This window comes from Carya illinoinensis, chromosome 9, assembly GCF_018687715.1.
Source record: "Carya illinoinensis cultivar Pawnee chromosome 9, C.illinoinensisPawnee_v1, whole genome shotgun sequence".
In the NCBI taxonomy this organism is placed as follows: domain Eukaryota; kingdom Viridiplantae; phylum Streptophyta; class Magnoliopsida; order Fagales; family Juglandaceae; genus Carya; species Carya illinoinensis.
This window is the reverse complement of record NC_056760.1, coordinates 8,622,595-8,628,396: the sequence shown is the minus strand read 5'-3', so window position 1 is coordinate 8,628,396 and position 5,802 is coordinate 8,622,595. Positions and strand designations below refer to the sequence as shown.

At 36.3% G+C, this 5,802-nt stretch overlaps 1 long non-coding RNA gene across 2 annotated transcripts; it reads left to right on the top strand.

The window, feature by feature from the left end:
- The first annotated feature begins 533 nt into the window (after positions 1-533).
- Positions 534-1,369, top strand: LOC122276352. Of its 2 annotated transcripts, none has more exons than XR_006228834.1 (2): positions 534-912; positions 1,086-1,369. It is a non-coding gene; the product is annotated as an uncharacterized LOC122276352 (long non-coding RNA). The 2 variants fall into 2 exon arrangements; XR_006228835.1 differs by having other exon boundaries at positions 1,052-1,369.
- The last annotated feature ends 4,433 nt before the right edge of the window (positions 1,370-5,802 follow it).

Here is a 5,802-nt window from a genome sequence, read left to right as displayed (position 1 = left end):
GTATAAAATAGTAAAAAGTTTTACAAACAAAAATAGTGGTATATACAATGAATAGAAGAGTACAATGAAAATAAAAAGGCACAAGTCATAGACTATATTCATATTTTTAGATTTTTTTGAGTGTCGAAATGAAACGTAAAAGAATAACAAATTGAAATTAACAATTAAAGATTCAACTACGTTAAACACTTTTAATTAATCTGAAAATTAAATAATAAAACTGAATTTATTTAAGTCCTAATTAACTTTTAATCAATCTAAAATGTAATTGTAATGTATATTTAATGGAAACTCAAAGAAACATAAAAAATAAGTAACATAAAATAAAATAAATAGCAAATAAAATGTCCTAACTTTTAAAATAAAAATATCAAGAATACACTATAAATTTCAAATTAAAATTAAATAAAAAGTAAAGAATAAAAAGAGTAAGCCAAATGGATAAAGATAAAGATTGAAAATAATGAAAATGGCTCATGTGTAACAATAATTAGGGCATTGGCAAACCAATGCCAAGTCTAAAATTTAGCTAGAATTCTATCTTTTGACTAGTATATCAATCTTTAGCTAAAGAGCTCCACATTGAACTAGTCATTTAAAATTTATATAATAATATTATATTATATATTTTAATAGATCCTTGCGGAAGGAAGTTTTTCTCACACCAAACCATAGTCATTCATTTATTGAGAAAACTAGCCGTCCATGGTCCAAAATCCATTGGCTCTCAACAAAATATATAATATATATTATATTAATAAGCACTTGCAGGTGGTGTCCCTTTCTCTTTCTTAAACTCTAGCTTTTAGATAGAGGCGATCTTCGAGTTTCATCCATGGCTTCAAAGCAGATCTGGGTTGGAGCTCAAAGATCTCCAGATGAAAGATCCTCCTCCTAACTCTTGCAGTACTGGTATTTTTTTTTCAGAAAAATTCTCTATTATTTTTCCTTTATTTTCACCGTTTTGTTGGTTTGTTTGGTTGTTTTTATTTTATTTTATTTTTTAGTTTTTGGTTTTCTTCCATTTTCATGGTCACCAGTTTCTTTCCAGGCTTGATCTGTGGCTTGATTTGTGATGTTTCTAGTTTTTGAAGATCTGGGTTATGATCCGTGATGGTGTTTGGGGATGAAGAAAGAAAAAATACCAGAGAAAGAGAGACGGGCTATTAGACGAAAAATGATAAAATAGTCTTTTGATCCCTCTACAGGAGCTCGCCAACAATGGCCAGGAAACTAATTTACTGTAATACAAAGTTAAAATAGCGTGAATTTAGCTAGTCTGATGTGGAAGTTTTTTTTGATAATATAGTCAAATTATAGACTTGCATTGGCATTTGGCTAATCCATTGCCAAGTACTCTTAGATCTCTCAAAAAATTCTTCAAGAGTACCACTGCAGCGTAAGTGAGTGTGGAAGAGTAAATATATATGCGGCACTGAATGAATTCGGCTTAACCAAAAAAAAGTGTGCGGCACTGAAACGAATAAAAATGCCCAAGAGAGAAAATTATTTTGCGTGCGGCGCTCTAGGTCCCAGGAGAATAAATGTATCCGTGCAGGTCAAAAGTTCCAATAGAATAATTGTTGCCGCAGGTCAATGTCTCTCCACAAACTATTACGAGCAACGTGTGAAAAGACCAAAAAGCTATAAAGTAATTCTCTTTTTAAAACCCAAAAAGGGGTCCTGTGCGTTAAAGACCCATGTCAAAGTCCCCATGCCAAAAATCCATTTTAATCAAAAATCATTCCATGGGTGCGCCTTGTGCTTCCAAATGAAATATGTGCTGTCGTGGCCTTCTTGAAGTTCATGCATATAAAGATAAATAAAATAAAATATATAAAATATATATATTATGCATATAAAGAAAAATTATTCAATTAAATTATAAATTTTAAAATTAAACATAAATCATGTTATTAATCAATTTAAATTACAACTCAGATTTATTTATCTTAACATTTCTTTTTCATATAAAATCAATAATAATGTAATAAAATAAAGAAAATATATTAGTTCTAAATGTATAAGATATGTAATATTTCAACTTAATCAACTTCATCCCAATAGTCTTCAAGATACCACACTCCGCATTTAGCACCGCAAATCCACTTAAACCACCAGCAGTGAGTCGGTTTCAACCTCCACCCCATCAATCCTCTGTTCTTGACAGATCTTTAGTCAATATAGGATAGCCCTTAATTCAACCGCGTTATTATTACCAACGTAAAAGTCTATGGAGAAAGCAAAAATTAAATTACCGTTGGCATCTTGAAGGAGACCTCCTGCGCCTAAAGCACCACTAGGACTATTGCTCCCATCCGTATTGAGCTTATATCTCCCTTGCTGAGGCTTTATCCACCTGACCACTTGTGCACATTTTGACCTCATTGGTATTACATCAATGTTCAGACCCTTCAACATTTCTTTATCACCACGTACATGCTTTTGAAACCTTGAGGAGTCCTTCATCAACCTAGCCATCCAAAGTCTAACCGCCTGCCACACTTCTTCTATTGAATCCGTATTTTCTCCCATACGTGCCCTACATCTCCTCAACCACAGTCTCCATGTAACAATGGAGGGAGGTACACCCCTGCTTACTCCCATTTGAGATGACCGAGATGCACGCCTAAACCATAGTAACATATTTTCCTTCCATGTTATTTCCTCTAGAAAAGGAATTCCCAAGTGCTGAGTGCATCTCCTCCATATTTGTTAAGCAAAGTCACCAGTATAGAGCACGTGATTAATGTCCTCATATCCACCTGCACGGCAACAGTTACATTTTGATACCATCGGGATCCATATCCTTCTCAATCTATCATCCACACTAACGCTATTGTTCCACGCTTTCCATACCATAATCGAGTTTTTTTTTTTTTTTTTTTTTTTGTAGAAATTCAAGCCAAACCCACGCCGACCATGGAGTTTCCGGGGACTTCACTCGCAGGCACTCCCAAGCATTTCGAACCGTAAACATGCTATCTTTGGATAGAGTCCATATGAGCAAATTGCACCCCTCTTAAGGATTTCCCAAGACTTCGAGCATCTCCTCCATTTTTTCCTCCCCCATCAGATGCTCTATAAGTTGCACATCCCATATATTGTCTGTTCTACATTCACAAATCTTGAGCCTAGAGGACTGTTATTTCTAAAGCATCGACTGGGGTCCATCTCCCATCCAAGAGTCCAACCATAACTTTATGCCACCCCCACGCACTTTCTAGCGTGATTGCTCCAGAACATAAGGTACTTGCTTCATCACCATTCTCCAAAAACGGGTGCCTTTTGTGTTTTCTAGAAGCATTAGATGATTTTCCCTCACATATTTCCCCCGAAAGAAACGAGCCCATAGAGAGTCATCGTTAAGAATATTCTAGGCAAACTTCATGTGTAAAGATTTTTGCTTCTCTTCTATGTCCTAGAGTCCTAATGCCCCCTCGGAAACCGGCTTACAAATTTTATTCCTAGCATACCATTTATTTTTTGGTGTACCATCCATTTGACCCCAAAAAAAGGTGCTAAGTATGCGATTAATGGTGATAAGTACTGACTTAGGCACCTGTAAAATCGAGAGAAGATAGATTGGCATACTCGATAAAACATGCTTTAGAAGAATAAGTTTACCTCCTTTCGAAAGTAATCTCATCTCCCAGCCACTGACTTTTTCCCGGATCTTTTGTATTAATTCTTCCAAGTGCCGACCATTTACCTTGCTGTCTATTATGTTCACCCCTAAGTATTTAAACGGGAAATTACCTTCTCCAAAGCCTGTAAGACCAAGGACTTCTCTTCTTCTAGCTGATGTGATATGCTTGGAGAAAATAATGGTCGACTTCTCCTTATTCACTTGCTACCTAGACCACTTTTCATACAATCCCAGAACTTTAACCAATGCTTTGATAGATCTCTTAGCTCCATTGGTGAAAATTACCATGTCATTTGCATATAACAAATGCGAAATGGAAGGCGTACCTCTTAGCTTGAGAAAAACCTCCAATAGTTCCATTGTCATGTATAGATTGGGCCATTTCTTGGGTCAAGCTGATGTTTTCAAAGACACCCCTCTTGGGGATGAAAGCCCCTTGTTCCGAGGATATCACTCTCAGCAATCGGTGTTTGAACCTTGCTACAATTATTTTTTAACATACTTTGTAAATCACGAAACATAGGCTTATGGGCCTAAATTTATCAAATCTGGTAGGCTGCTGTATTTTGGGGATCAAGGCAACATAAGACGCTGTGTAAAATCGTGGAAGTTGTTTTTCTTCAAAAAAGTCTTTTACAGTGCCCACCACGTCACCTTGTATAAATTCCTAGCAATTTCTATAAAATCCCAAGCCAAATCCGTTTGGTCCCAGGCTACTTTCCACTGGAATACTGAAGAGAGCCAACCAAATTTCTTCTACTGAAGGACACTTAGTGATTTCTTTATTCTCCTCTTCCGTAATAACTTTGTTAATAAATGGGCTCAAATATAGTAACCCCCCTCATATCTATGGCTCAATAATTCTTGGAAGTATTGGACAGCTCCCTCATGGACCACTTCAGGTGACTCAAAAGAAGTTCCATCATCTTTGAGCATTTGATTAACTTGATTTTGCTGCATTCTCTTCCAAACCGAGTGGAAAAATCGGGTGTTATTATCACCTTCTCTTAGCCATTTAACTTTGGCCTTCTGCACAAGCATAGACTCCTATATGTGTTTCCATGTTTCCAACTCAATTTTAGAGATTAATAGATCCTGTTCCACCGCTTCCTCATATTCCTCCTGTAGGTGAGCATCTAATGCTTCAATTCTTTGCTCTAGCTCTCGGATCACTATTTCCACAGCCAAAATTTTCTTTGTTCCATGTTTTGAGAACCTATTTCATGAGCTCCAGTTTAAAGGCCAAATTCTCCAAGCCTTTGCCAATCCCTTCCTCCTCCCAACACTTTTTGGCTAATGGAAAAAAAATTTTGTGCTTTACCCACATTTGTTGGAATGGAAACGAAGATGGCCGGTACCTTTGGAAGTTCTGGACGCAAGAGACAATCATTGGTGAATGATTCGAGGTATTACGCCCCAAGTAAGTCAACAGCGTTTAAGGGAGCAAGTCTAAGAGCTTTGTATTAATAAATCCTCTATCTAGCCGAGCCCATCTCCTTGCTAACCCTTCTTGCATGTTGCACCAAGTTAGCCTTTTTCCTTGGGAGTTGATTTCGAATAACCCGCACCCATTGATCCAATTGTTAAATTCCACCATTGCTATCATAGGACGAGGAGCAACCCCCTTCGTTCGTCATTAGTTCTTATAATATTGAAGTCCCCTAGAATCATCTAAGGTAAATTCATATGCGCCTCCTCTTCCAAGTCCCCCCATAGTTACATTTAGCATAGATAAATGTTATTAAGATCTATGTGCTTGACTCGGTCTCAAAAGTGTTCTTCCAAGTGGAGAAGTGTCAAGTTGTATTAAGGATAAGTTCAGGATCGTATTCCACATGGAAAAAAGGTTATCAAAATATTTGTGACATTTTTGTTGGAAAAGATGTATCGACTATGAGAGATGAAAATAAATGTGAATCTATATTTCTAAAGTTATCAAGAACCAAGAGATTTAAGGAAAATGTGTAGAAGTTGAATTAAACTTGTAAGAAGCAACAAAACAAACATTTGGGATGCAATTTTCACCCATTTCTAATTTGAACTTGGATTTACCTCTAATTTCATCCTCTCAACCATTTTCTCATTTCAAGAGATTATGATCGGTTAATTAAACAATAAGAACACTTTTCAATATAATCAAAGTACTTGATAGA